The sequence below is a fragment of the Phyllobates terribilis genome, unplaced genomic scaffold (genome assembly GCF_046119375.1).
Source record: "Phyllobates terribilis strain yellow unplaced genomic scaffold, ASM4611937v1 Scaffold_4__5_contigs__length_816908805, whole genome shotgun sequence".
NCBI lineage: Eukaryota > Metazoa > Chordata > Amphibia > Anura > Dendrobatidae > Phyllobates > Phyllobates terribilis.
In genome coordinates this window covers 687,170,925-687,185,258 of record NW_027362764.1, presented here as the reverse complement: position 1 = coordinate 687,185,258, position 14,334 = coordinate 687,170,925, and the positions used below count along the sequence as shown (strand labels likewise).

The following is a 14,334-nucleotide window of genomic DNA, read 5'->3' as shown; positions in this document are numbered from 1 at the left end:
CTGCAACCTCCACGTCTCTTCCAAGGGGCATTAAAACCATCTTGTTAAGCTACTGCGACCTCCACCACTTTACCAAGGGGCATTGATATTGTCTTTTTATTCCACTGCGACCTCCACCATTCTTCCAAGGGGCATTAAAACCGTCTTGTTAAGCTACTGCGACCTCCACCACTTTTCCAAGGGGCATTAAAACTGTCTTGTTAAGTTTCTGCGACCTCCACGTCTCTTCCAAGGGGCATTAAAACCTTCTTGTTAAGCTACTGCGACCTCCACCACTTTTCCAAGGGGCATTAAAACCGTCTTGTTAAGCTACTGCAACCTCCACGTCTCTTCCAAGGGGCATTAAAACCATCTTGTTAAGCTACTGCGACCTCCACCACTTTTCCAAGGGGCATTAAAACCGTCTTGTTAAGCTACTGCGACCTCCACGTCTCTTCCAAGGGGCATTAAAACCGTCTTGTTAAGCTACTGCGACCTCCACCACTTTTCCAAGGGGCATTAAAACCGTCTTGTTAAGCTACTGCGACCTCCACGTCTCTTCCAAGGGGCATTAAAACCGTCTTGTTAAGCTACTGCGACCTCCACCACTTTTCCAAGGGGCATTAAAACCGTCTTGTTAAGCTACTGTGACCTCCATGTCTCTTCCAAGGGGCATTAAAACCGTCTTGTTAAGCTACTGCGACCTCCACATCTCTTCCAAGGGTCATTAAAACCGTCTTGTTAAGCTACTGCAACCTACACCATTCTTCCATGGGGCATTAAAACCGTCTTGTTAAGCTACTGCGACTTCCACGTCTCTTCCAAGGGGCATTAAAACCGTCTTGTTAAGCTACTGCGACCTCCACGTCTCTTCCAAGAGGCATTAAAACCATCTTCTTAAGCTACTGCGACCTCCACCACTTTTCCAAGGGGCATTGATATTGTCTTTTTATTCCACTGCGACCTCCACCATTCTTCCAATGGGCATTAAAACCGTCTTGTTAAGCTACTGCGACCTCCACCACTTTTCCAAGGGACATTGATATTGTCTTTTTATTCCACTGCGTATTCCACTGCGACCTCCACCATTCTTCCAAGGGGCATTAAAACCGTCTTGTTAAGCTACTGCGACCTCCACCACTTTTCCAAGGGGCATTAAAACCGTCTTGTTAAGCTACTGCGACCTCCACCACTTTTCCAAGGGGCATTAAAACCGTCTTGTTAAGCTACTGCGACTTCCACCACTTTTCCAAGGGGCATTAAAACTGTCTTGTTAAGCTACTGCGACCTCCATGTCTTTTCCAAGGGGCATTAAAACCGTCTTGTTAAGCTTCTGCGACCTCCACCACTTTTCCAAGGGGCATTAAAACCGTCTTGTTAAGCTACTGCGACCTCCACGTCTCTTCCAAGGGGCATTAAAACCGTCTTTTTAAGCTACTGCGACCTCAACCACTTTTCCAAGGGGCATTAAAACCGTCTTGTTAAGCTACTGCGACCTCCACATCTCTTCCAAGGGTCATTAAAACCGTCTTGTTAAGCTACTGCAACCTACACCATTCTTCCATGGGGCATTAAAACCGTCTTGTTAAGCTACTGCGACTTCCACGTCTCTTCCAAGGGGCATTAAAACCGTCTTGTTAAGCTACTGCGACCTTCACGTCTCTTCCAAGGGGCATTAAAACCATCTTCTTAAGCTACTGCCACCTCCACCACTTTTCCAAGGGGCATTGATATTGTCTTTTTATTCCACTGCGACCTCCACCATTCTTCCAAGGGGCATTAAAACCGTCTTGTTAAGCTACTGCGACCTCCACCACTTTTCCAAGGGACATTGATATTGTCTTTTTATTCCACTGCGACCTCCACCATTCTTCCAAGGGGCATTAAAACCGTCTTGTTAAGCTACTGCGACCTCCACCACTTTTCCAAGGGGCATTAAAACCGTCTTTTTAAGCTACTGCGACTTCCACCACTTTTCCAAGGGGCATTAAAACCGTCTTGTTAAGCTACTGCGACCTCCACGTCTTTTCCAAGGGGCATTAAAACCATCTTGTTAAGCTTCTGCGACCTCCACCACTTTTCCAAGGGGCATTAAAACCGTCTTGTTAAGCTACTGCGACCTCCACGTCTCTTGCAAGGGGCATTAAAACCTTCTTGTTAAGCTACTGCGACCTCCACCACTTTTCCAAGGGGCATTAAAACCGTCTTGTTAAGCTACTGCAACCTCCACGTCTCTTCCAAGGGGCATTAAAACCATCTTGTTAAGCTACTGCGACCTCCACCACTTTTCCAAGGGGCATTAAAACCGTCTTGTTAAGCTACTGCGACCTCCACGTCTCTTCCAAGGGGCATTAAAACCGTCTTGTTAAGCTACTGCGACCTCCACCACTTTTCCAAGGGGCATTAAAACCGTCTTGTTAAGCTACTGCGACCTCCACGTCTCTTCCAAGGGGCATTAAAACCGTCTTGTTAAGCTACTGCGACCTCCACCACTTTTCCAAGGGGCATTAAAACCGTCTTGTTAAGCTACTGTGACCTCCATGTCTCTTCCAAGGGGCATTAAAACCGTCTTGTTAAGCTACTGCGACCTCCACATCTCTTCCAAGGGTCATTAAAACCGTCTTGTTAAGCTACTGCAACCTACACCATTCTTCCATGGGGCATTAAAACCGTCTTGTTAAGCTACTGCGACTTCCACGTCTCTTCCAAGGGGCATTAAAACCGTCTTGTTAAGCTACTGCGACCTCCACGTCTCTTCCAAGAGGCATTAAAACCATCTTCTTAAGCTACTGCGACCTCCACCACTTTTCCAAGGGGCATTGATATTGTCTTTTTATTCCACTGCGACCTCCACCATTCTTCCAATGGGCATTAAAACCGTCTTGTTAAGCTACTGCGACCTCCACCACTTTTCCAAGGGACATTGATATTGTCTTTTTATTCCACTGCGTATTCCACTGCGACCTCCACCATTCTTCCAAGGGGCATTAAAACCGTCTTGTTAAGCTACTGCGACCTCCACCACTTTTCCAAGGGGCATTAAAACCGTCTTGTTAAGCTACTGCGACTTCCACCACTTTTCCAAGGGGCATTAAAACTGTCTTGTTAAGCTACTGCGACCTCCATGTCTTTTCCAAGGGGCATTAAAACCGTCTTGTTAAGCTTCTGCGACCTCCACCACTTTTCCAAGGGGCATTAAAACCGTCTTGTTAAGCTACTGCGACCTCCACGTCTCTTCCAAGGGGCATTAAAACCGTCTTTTTAAGCTACTGCGACCTCAACCACTTTTCCAAGGGGCATTAAAACCGTCTTGTTAAGCTACTGCGACCTCCACATCTCTTCCAAGGGTCATTAAAACCGTCTTGTTAAGCTACTGCAACCTACACCATTCTTCCATGGGGCATTAAAACCGTCTTGTTAAGCTACTGCGACTTCCACGTCTCTTCCAAGGGGCATTAAAACCGTCTTGTTAAGCTACTGCGACCTTCACGTCTCTTCCAAGGGGCATTAAAACCATCTTCTTAAGCTACTGCCACCTCCACCACTTTTCCAAGGGGCATTGATATTGTCTTTTTATTCCACTGCGACCTCCACCATTCTTCCAAGGGGCATTAAAACCGTCTTGTTAAGCTACTGCGACCTCCACCACTTTTCCAAGGGACATTGATATTGTCTTTTTATTCCACTGCGACCTCCACCATTCTTCCAAGGGGCATTAAAACCGTCTTGTTAAGCTACTGCGACCTCCACCACTTTTCCAAGGGGCATTAAAACCGTCTTTTTAAGCTACTGCGACTTCCACCACTTTTCCAAGGGGCATTAAAACCGTCTTGTTAAGCTACTGCGACCTCCACGTCTTTTCCAAGGGGCATTAAAACCATCTTGTTAAGCTTCTGCGACCTCCACCACTTTTCCAAGGGGCATTAAAACCGTCTTGTTAAGCTTCTGCGACCTCCACCACTTTTCCAAGGGGCATTAAAACCGTCTTGTTAAGCTACTGCGACCTCCACGTCTCTTCCAAGGGGCATTAAAACCGTCTTTTTAAGCTACTGCGACCTCAACCACTTTTCCAAGGGGCATTAAAACCGTCTTGTTAAGCTACTGCGACCTCCACATCTCTTCCAAGGGTCATTAAAACCGTCTTGTTAAGCTACTGCAACCTACACCATTCTTCCATGGGGCATTAAAACCGTCTTGTTAAGCTACTGCGACTTCCACGTCTCTTCCAAGGGGCATTAAAACCGTCTTGTTAAGCTACTGCGACCTTCACGTCTCTTCCAAGGGGCATTAAAACCATCTTCTTAAGCTACTGCCACCTCCACCACTTTTCCAAGGGGCATTGATATTGTCTTTTTATTCCACTGCGACCTCCACCATTCTTCCAAGGGGCATTAAAACCGTCTTGTTAAGCTACTGCGACCTCCACCACTTTTCCAAGGGACATTGATATTGTCTTTTTATTCCACTGCGACCTCCACCATTCTTCCAAGGGGCATTAAAACCGTCTTGTTAAGCTACTGCGACCTCCACCACTTTTCCAAGGGGCATTAAAACCGTCTTTTTAAGCTACTGCGACTTCCACCACTTTTCCAAGGGGCATTAAAACCGTCTTGTTAAGCTTCTGCGACCTCCACCACTTTTCCAAGGGGCATTAAAACCGTCTTGTTAAGCTACTGCGACCTCCACGTCTCTTCCAAGGGGCATTAAAACCGTCTTGTTAAGCTACTGCGACCTCCACCACTTTTCCAAGGGGCATTAAAACCGTCTTGTTAAGCTACTGTGACCTCCATGTCTCTTCCAAGGGGCATTAAAACCGTCTTGTTAAGCTACTGCGACCTCCACATCTCTTCCAAGGGTCATTAAAACCGTCTTGTTAAGCTACTGCAACCTACACCATTCTTCCATGGGGCATTAAAACCGTCTTGTTAAGCTTCTGCGACTTCCACGTCTCTTCCAAGGGGCATTAAAACCGTCTTGTTAAGCTACTGCGACCTCCACGTCTCTTCCAAGAGGCATTAAAACCATCTTCTTAAGCTACTGCGACCTCCACCACTTTTCCAAGGGGCATTGATATTGTCTTTTTATTCCACTGCGACCTCCACCATTCTTCCAATGGGCATTAAAACCGTCTTGTTAAGCTACTGCGACCTCCACCACTTTTCCAAGGGACATTGATATTGTCTTTTTATTCCACTGCGTATTCCACTGCGACCTCCACCATTCTTCCAAGGGGCATTAAAACCGTCTTGTTAAGCTACTGCGACCTCCACCACTTTTCCAAGGGGCATTAAAACCGTCTTGTTAAGCTACTGCGACCTCCACCACTTTTCCAAGGGGCATTAAAACCGTCTTGTTAAGCTACTGCGACTTCCACCACTTTTCCAAGGGGCATTAAAACTGTCTTGTTAAGCTACTGCGACCTCCATGTCTTTTCCAAGGGGCATTAAAACCGTCTTGTTAAGCTTCTGCGACCTCCACCACTTTTCCAAGGGGCATTAAAACCGTCTTGTTAAGCTACTGCGACCTCCACGTCTCTTCCAAGGGGCATTAAAACCGTCTTTTTAAGCTACTGCGACCTCAACCACTTTTCCAAGGGGCATTAAAACCGTCTTGTTAAGCTACTGCGACCTCCACATCTCTTCCAAGGGTCATTAAAACCGTCTTGTTAAGCTACTGCAACCTACACCATTCTTCCATGGGGCATTAAAACCGTCTTGTTAAGCTACTGCGACTTCCACGTCTCTTCCAAGGGGCATTAAAACCGTCTTGTTAAGCTACTGCGACCTTCACGTCTCTTCCAAGGGGCATTAAAACCATCTTCTTAAGCTACTGCCACCTCCACCACTTTTCCAAGGGGCATTGATATTGTCTTTTTATTCCACTGCGACCTCCACCATTCTTCCAAGGGGCATTAAAACCGTCTTGTTAAGCTACTGCGACCTCCACCACTTTTCCAAGGGACATTGATATTGTCTTTTTATTCCACTGCGACCTCCACCATTCTTCCAAGGGGCATTAAAACCGTCTTGTTAAGCTACTGCGACCTCCACCACTTTTCCAAGGGGCATTAAAACCGTCTTTTTAAGCTACTGCGACTTCCACCACTTTTCCAAGGGGCATTAAAACCGTCTTGTTAAGCTACTGCGACCTCCACGTCTTTTCCAAGGGGCATTAAAACCATCTTGTTAAGCTTCTGCGACCTCCACCACTTTTCCAAGGGGCATTAAAACCGTCTTGTTAAGCTACTGCGACCTCCACGTCTCTTCCAAGGGGCATTAAAACCTTCTTGTTAAGCTACTGCGACCTCCACCACTTTTCCAAGGGGCATTAAAACCGTCTTGTTAAGCTACTGCAACCTCCACGTCTCTTCCAAGGGGCATTAAAACCATCTTGTTAAGCTACTGCGACCTCCACCACTTTTCCAAGGGGCATTAAAACCGTCTTGTTAAGCTACTGCGACCTCCACGTCTCTTCCAAGGGGCATTAAAACCGTCTTGTTAAGCTACTGCGACCTCCACCACTTTTCCAAGGGGCATTAAAACCGTCTTGTTAAGCTACTGCGACCTCCACGTCTCTTCCAAGGGGCATTAAAACCGTCTTGTTAAGCTACTGCGACCTCCACCACTTTTCCAAGGGGCATTAAAACCGTCTTGTTAAGCTACTGTGACCTCCATGTCTCTTCCAAGGGGCATTAAAACCGTCTTGTTAAGCTACTGCGACCTCCACATCTCTTCCAAGGGTCATTAAAACCGTCTTGTTAAGCTACTGCAACCTACACCATTCTTCCATGGGGCATTAAAACCGTCTTGTTAAGCTACTGCGACTTCCACGTCTCTTCCAAGGGGCATTAAAACCGTCTTGTTAAGCTACTGCGACCTCCACGTCTCTTCCAAGAGGCATTAAAACCATCTTCTTAAGCTACTGCGACCTCCACCACTTTTCCAAGGGGCATTGATATTGTCTTTTTATTCCACTGCGACCTCCACCATTCTTCCAATGGGCATTAAAACCGTCTTGTTAAGCTACTGCGACCTCCACCACTTTTCCAAGGGACATTGATATTGTCTTTTTATTCCACTGCGTATTCCACTGCGACCTCCACCATTCTTCCAAGGGGCATTAAAACCGTCTTGTTAAGCTACTGCGACCTCCACCACTTTTCCAAGGGGCATTAAAACCGTCTTGTTAAGCTACTGCGACCTCCACCACTTTTCCAAGGGGCATTAAAACCGTCTTGTTAAGCTACTGCGACTTCCACCACTTTTCCAAGGGGCATTAAAACTGTCTTGTTAAGCTACTGCGACCTCCATGTCTTTTCCAAGGGGCATTAAAACCGTCTTGTTAAGCTTCTGCGACCTCCACCACTTTTCCAAGGGGCATTAAAACCGTCTTGTTAAGCTACTGCGACCTCCACGTCTCTTCCAAGGGGCATTAAAACCGTCTTTTTAAGCTACTGCGACCTCAACCACTTTTCCAAGGGGCATTAAAACCGTCTTGTTAAGCTACTGCGACCTCCACATCTCTTCCAAGGGTCATTAAAACCGTCTTGTTAAGCTACTGCAACCTACACCATTCTTCCATGGGGCATTAAAACCGTCTTGTTAAGCTACTGCGACTTCCACGTCTCTTCCAAGGGGCATTAAAACCGTCTTGTTAAGCTACTGCGACCTTCACGTCTCTTCCAAGGGGCATTAAAACCATCTTCTTAAGCTACTGCCACCTCCACCACTTTTCCAAGGGGCATTGATATTGTCTTTTTATTCCACTGCGACCTCCACCATTCTTCCAAGGGGCATTAAAACCGTCTTGTTAAGCTACTGCGACCTCCACCACTTTTCCAAGGGACATTGATATTGTCTTTTTATTCCACTGCGACCTCCACCATTCTTCCAAGGGGCATTAAAACCGTCTTGTTAAGCTACTGCGACCTCCACCACTTTTCCAAGGGGCATTAAAACCGTCTTTTTAAGCTACTGCGACTTCCACCACTTTTCCAAGGGGCATTAAAACCGTCTTGTTAAGCTACTGCGACCTCCACGTCTTTTCCAAGGGGCATTAAAACCATCTTGTTAAGCTTCTGCGACCTCCACCACTTTTCCAAGGGGCATTAAAACCGTCTTGTTAAGCTTCTGCGACCTCCACCACTTTTCCAAGGGGCATTAAAACCGTCTTGTTAAGCTACTGCGACCTCCACGTCTCTTCCAAGGGGCATTAAAACCGTCTTTTTAAGCTACTGCGACCTCAACCACTTTTCCAAGGGGCATTAAAACCGTCTTGTTAAGCTACTGCGACCTCCACATCTCTTCCAAGGGTCATTAAAACCGTCTTGTTAAGCTACTGCAACCTACACCATTCTTCCATGGGGCATTAAAACCGTCTTGTTAAGCTACTGCGACTTCCACGTCTCTTCCAAGGGGCATTAAAACCGTCTTGTTAAGCTACTGCGACCTTCACGTCTCTTCCAAGGGGCATTAAAACCATCTTCTTAAGCTACTGCCACCTCCACCACTTTTCCAAGGGGCATTGATATTGTCTTTTTATTCCACTGCGACCTCCACCATTCTTCCAAGGGGCATTAAAACCGTCTTGTTAAGCTACTGCGACCTCCACCACTTTTCCAAGGGACATTGATATTGTCTTTTTATTCCACTGCGACCTCCACCATTCTTCCAAGGGGCATTAAAACCGTCTTGTTAAGCTACTGCGACCTCCACCACTTTTCCAAGGGGCATTAAAACCGTCTTTTTAAGCTACTGCGACTTCCACCACTTTTCCAAGGGGCATTAAAACCGTCTTGTTAAGCTTCTGCGACCTCCACCACTTTTCCAAGGGGCATTAAAACCGTCTTGTTAAGCTACTGCGACCTCCACGTCTCTTCCAAGGGGCATTAAAACCGTCTTGTTAAGCTACTGCGACCTCCATCACTTTTCCAAGGGGCATTAAAACCGTCTTGTTAAGCTACTGCGACCTCCACGTCTCTTCCAATGGGCATTAAAACCGTCTTGTTAAGCTGCTGCGACCTCCACCATTCTTCCAAGGGGCATTAAAACCGTCTTGTTAAAGCTCTCTGAACTCCACAGCTCTTCCAAGGGGCATTGAAATGTTGTTTTTAATTAACTCTAACCTCCACGACTCTTCCATCGGGCATTGCATTTCCTCCTAATTTTAGTCAGCTTTTGCTTTTCAATGCATAGGCGAACACTAAGGGAGACCCACTCCCCAATAATGGGTAGAAGGTTTTTAGTATGCTGTAATCCACGTCTGTTTCAAGGGGCATTGCAGTTCCTCATAATTTTTGGAAAGCCTTCCATTCACTGCTTAGGCCAACAGTGCACAGGAGACCCAGTTGCTATAAATGAGAAAAACGGTTTAGTTAAGGCCCTCTGACCTCCATGTCACTTCCAAGGGGCATTGAAGTGCCTCGAAATTTTTGGTAGGCATTGCACTCACTGTATGCCTTATAACTGTGTAACTGAACCGCTCCTTTTGGTACAGAAACATATCCTACAAGACATGTGTGGTTGACTGGCCTGATATTGATGTGAATGGTCCCTGTTCCTCCTGCTCTTTCTCCTTTGCCACCACCTCATCCATCATTCATCACCTGAAGCTTTGTTTTAACGGGAGTCATAGAAATGGGATAGCAGCAGGAAAACATCCAGCAATCCTCGGAGGAGGTAGGATATGTGCCAAAACGCTGACCACCTCAGGCCTAGCCGCTACTACATACATGTGCTTGCATTCCAAGAAAACAAAGCAGATGCTAACTTCTATCATAATCATCATGCTCCTCACCTTGGCACTCTCAACTCCCCCGATGGAGAATCCAGGGGGCGGCTGGGGACCGTTTATGGACACCCGGCTGCCCCCAGGCGGCTGGGGACCGTGTGTGGACACCCGGCCGCGGGGCGGCTGGGGACCGAGTATGGACACCCGGCCGCCCCCTGGCGGCTGGAGACCGAGCGTGGACACCCGGCCGCCAGTCGGATGGGGACTGAGTATGGATACCAGGCCGCCGATGCAGCCATTACATGGTGGCCAGTGTCTGCCTCCACATGCCTAAAAGGCCCAATTTCAAGTGCAAGCAAGCTAGCAGTATGGTATTGCAGCCTGGGGGTGGGTGGGTGGCAGGTTGCACACTTACACTTGCATTCCAAGAAAACAAAGCCGATGCTAACTTCTATCATCATCACCATGCTCCTCACCTTGGCACTCTAAACTCCCCTGATGGAGAAGCCAGGGCCCACCAGAGGAGTCTGGTTCTCTGGTGGGCTTGTCCAATGCTGCCCTAAAGCAGGCCAGGCTAAGAAAAGTGTGGGGGAACTTGACAGGAGAAATAGGGGCGGCTGGGGACCGTTTATGGACACCCGGCCGCCCCCAGGCGGCTGGGGACCGTGTGTGGACACCCGGCCGCTGGGCGGCTGGGGACCAAGTATGGACACCTGGCCGCTCCCTGGCGGCTGGGGACCGAGTGTGGACACCCGGCCGCCGGGCGGCTGGGGACTGAGTATGGATACCTCGCTGCCGAAGCAGCCATGAGGTAGTGGCCAGCTTTGGCCTCCTCCAAACTAAAAGGCCCCATTTCAAGTGCAAGCTAGCAGTATGGTATTGCAGCCAGGGGGTGGGTGGGTGGCAGGCTGCATACTTGCGCTTGCATTGCAAAGAATGGGGGAGGTACAATTGAACACTGCCCTGGGACAAGGACTTGCACGGGGATAGTTGCAAGTCTGCATCTTCTGATGCGACAAGGATCACTTCTGATGGGCACACTTTTAGGCAGTAACCTGGGTGTCAGAGATGCTTCCAGGGGTCTTCCCCATGCTGTTCCCATGTCTTTTCAGCACTGTATGCATGTGTCACACAGCACATGGCCAGATAAGATTGTAAAATGTTAAAATGACATTTCCCGGTGAATGCATTTGTCATGGTTGAAAGCAATACAAAAGTGCAAAAACTCATAAAAATTGCTACTTGTGAACGTAGCCCAAGATGTGGAGGAGTATTTTTGTTTTTGGTTATTTATTTTACCGTATACACAAGTTTTTACCCTGGTAAGGAAGTTCCTTAACATATTTCACAGGAAAACCGTTTCAGTTTCCTTTTTGAACGTTTTATTGTGAGCCCGTAAAAGTGGCTTAATACCTCTGACCACATTGTTGACAGCAGTGACCTGGGGGTCAGAAATGCTTCCTGGGGTGATCCCCATGCTGTCCCCATGTCATTTGAGCACTGTCACTATCGTTTTGGGCACTTGTTAGGCTTTTAAAAGACTGCCGGGGGTGCCGCCGCAAAAATGCTCGGATCTCCCATAGACTAACTTTGGGCTCGTTGCTCGGGTCGAGCACCCGAGTATCACGGTGAGCTCGGCCCGAGCTTCGAGCACCCGAGCATTTTAGTGCTCGCTCAACAGTAATTGCATCTTGACATACCCACTGGCAATATTGGTGATTGGCAAACAGCAGCCTGTTACAACATGGCTAGAAAACATGTTTATTTTACTTCCGATGTCTCATTATGAGTTATTTAGCCATGTTAGTAACACTATAAACCATCCATTACCAAACCTATACTTATAGAAACTTACATAAACTTCTTTACGCAACAAGGAAAAGAAAAAGTGGCTCCTCCTTACCTTTACATGTAGTGAATAAAAGCTGAATAATCCTTCTGCATTCTGCTGCTACTCAGGTGACATTGTGATCAACAAGCTTTGTAGGTAATTGCAGAACGAGGAGTCAATGCTGAGGAAAACATAATCGGTGAACTTGACAGGTTTGAACAATTTGTCGTGCAGGGCAAGTAAAGGTGATCCGTATCTGCTGCCAAGTTTAGAAACTCAGTCAAATATGCTTAGAGTAACACTGGGTGCCAAGCTGTGCCATGTTTGTTCTGTGTCTGTGGAGAGTTTAGCTGAAAGGAGGTGACGGCATTCTATTGTTCAGATGCAGGAGAATAAGCCATGTCACAGCTCTCAACACCTTAAAGGAGTATTCTCGTGTTATTAAATTGCTTTAGTTAACTAGATGGCATGAAAATAAGCAAGTTTGCAACTGACTTGATTTTTTTTATCTGCTGCTATGTGAGCTTTTATCTTACATAGTGTACAGCATATTGCCAAGGAGAACGACCACCAGAGCCTGGTCTAATGTGTGTTTCATCTACATTTCAGGCTGAGATGCCAGTTTCTTCTCTCCGGCAAAGTTAGCTGCTCACCTCCTTTCTTCTCCCACTCAGCTTCTAATGGAGCTGCTGTTATCAATCCTGCATAATCACAATCTCAAACCCCATCAGCATCAGCAGTTTCCAGAATTGCTGCTCTCACTTTACTGATCTGTCTGTTTGTTCAAGTGCCCTGTTATCTCTATATGCAAATATAGTGATAATATTGTAGACTTCAGAACAATGATAGTAGCAGAAGGAAAGAAGGAAAGTAACCATAACTGTCACTCAAGGAGACTTGCTCAAACCCCTACCCCACCACCATCAGCCAAGAAGTAATTAGACTGCAGAGGTGAAAGCTGCTCAACTGATAACATTAGAGTACCCCTTTAATTATTAGACATTGATGCCTATTCACAGACAAAAGCCCTACTCTTCTGCACACAGTCCTTTTCTCCAACCATACTATGCCAGCTCACTACTCTTAAATAGAATCTGTCACCAGGTATTTGCTACCTCATCTGGGAGCAGCATGATATAGAGACAGAGACCCTAAGTTCAGCAATGTATCCATTACTTTGCTGCTTACTTGCTGCAGTTTTAATAAAGTCACCATTTTATCTGCTGCTTATCTACCAGTTTTCTGAATGCTGAGCTCTGTATAACCTCGTCCACATCACTGATTGGCAGCTTTCTGTGTTCACTGTGCATAGGCAGAAAGCTGAGGGCAGGTTTATGCAGAGCTAAAGATAATAGAGGCAGCAGGTTTACTAGTCTTCTAGGAATTATCTTCTGCTGATAAAACAACATCAGCCCAGTAAGTGACACATCGCTGGAATCAGGGTCTTGGTGTAAAGTGCCAACAAATCTGGGTTAACTCATTGTCTGCTATTTGTTGCATCTTCAAGGTCTTGCTCGGGGATGATACCTCTTGCATTCTGAGTCTCCTAATGAATGTCAGATAACTCAATGTGCTGTGTCTCCCCAGACCTTTTTTTAACACTTCAGCCTCCAGCTATTGATGTTCCCCTGATGAACAAGCCCCCTCTAATCTCTAGGTTACCAATGCTCTTCTCATTGACAGGGCTAACTCTCAGGACACCATCGCATCGCTTATACCCTACCTGTAAAGAAGACTCTGGGGCTATAATATTTTTTAAGATGACAGTTGTAAGATATTCATTTGGTATTATTCCATACATTTTGGGGACACTGACAAAATAATGTTTTAACACCCATTCAGGAACAGTTTTAATTTCTAAATGGGGCATTGTTAGTTCTAATGGGCACTTAGAGATTAGTATTAGTTTATAAGAGGACCTTGGGGCATTATTACTTTATAAGGGGGCACATAGGGGGCATTTTTTTACTGTTTACAGGGCAAAAAAGCGTTACTGTTACTTTTTAGGGCACACATAGACGGTATTATTATTTTCAACGGGGATTTTTACTGTCAAGAGAGCACTAAGGTTTGTGTATAAAAATGTTCATGTGAACTACCAGGGGGACTTGCATTGGTTAATGTGCTGTCCATATGCTATTAGTTTTGCATATGTAACACAGGTGCCGGAATGCAACGCTCAGAGACACAAGGCGGGAACAGTCAGGGGTCGATATAACTCCTTTATATGTATAACAATTATTCCGAAAGGGGGTTAGTAACAGGGGTAATGAACAGTAACTTGAAATATCAAACAGTCAAGTTCATTGCAAAAACAATGTAATGCACCCAGTCGTGGGAGTCACCACGTGAGTTCTCTTTATATGGACCTAGCATGGGTCACGGGTTCTTCCCGCTAGGCCGCAAGTCTCTTCCAGATAAAGTCTATCAGATCCCGTTTAGCTTCCCCCGTACCAACCGGCCCCCTCCTAACTTGAAGTCCTAATCCCAACTGTCCCTGGTACCGTAAGTGGAAGTTGGAAGTGACGGCCTTGTTCACTTGCCTGGTTTCTGCACTATTGCTGTCGCGCTTCTTCTGTCGCAGTCCTCTCTCAGCTCTACTCGGCTTGACCGTCGACGGTAGTCTCTTACGCTTGGGGTAAAAGGATCCAGACCTCGGCTCTTGACAGGCTAGGTCGGGTTGTGGGAACTTACTCAATGCAGAGGGCAGGTCCTGACTCTGATCAACATGTGCTGAACTCGGGGCACTTCTGTGAGGAGTCTGGAGTCTATCAGGCGGTGTCTGGCTCTTGTGA

The 14,334-nt window shown here is 46.7% G+C and overlaps 2 protein-coding genes across 3 annotated transcripts in view; one reads left to right on the top strand and one right to left on the bottom strand.

Annotated features, from left to right (window-relative positions):
• Window positions 1–11,774, bottom strand: part of WWP1 (WW domain containing E3 ubiquitin protein ligase 1) — a 188,756-nt gene extending 176,982 nt beyond the window's left edge. The window contains exon 1 of the mRNA XM_073679543.1: window positions 11,612–11,774. The gene's annotated coding sequence lies outside the window, so the exon portion shown is untranslated. The remainder of the gene's footprint in view (window positions 1–11,611) is intronic.
• The window catches only part of LOC141265884 (serine/threonine-protein kinase H1-like), a 203,602-nt gene that overhangs the window by 63,864 nt on the left and 125,404 nt on the right, over window positions 1–14,334 (top strand). The window lies entirely within an intron of this gene.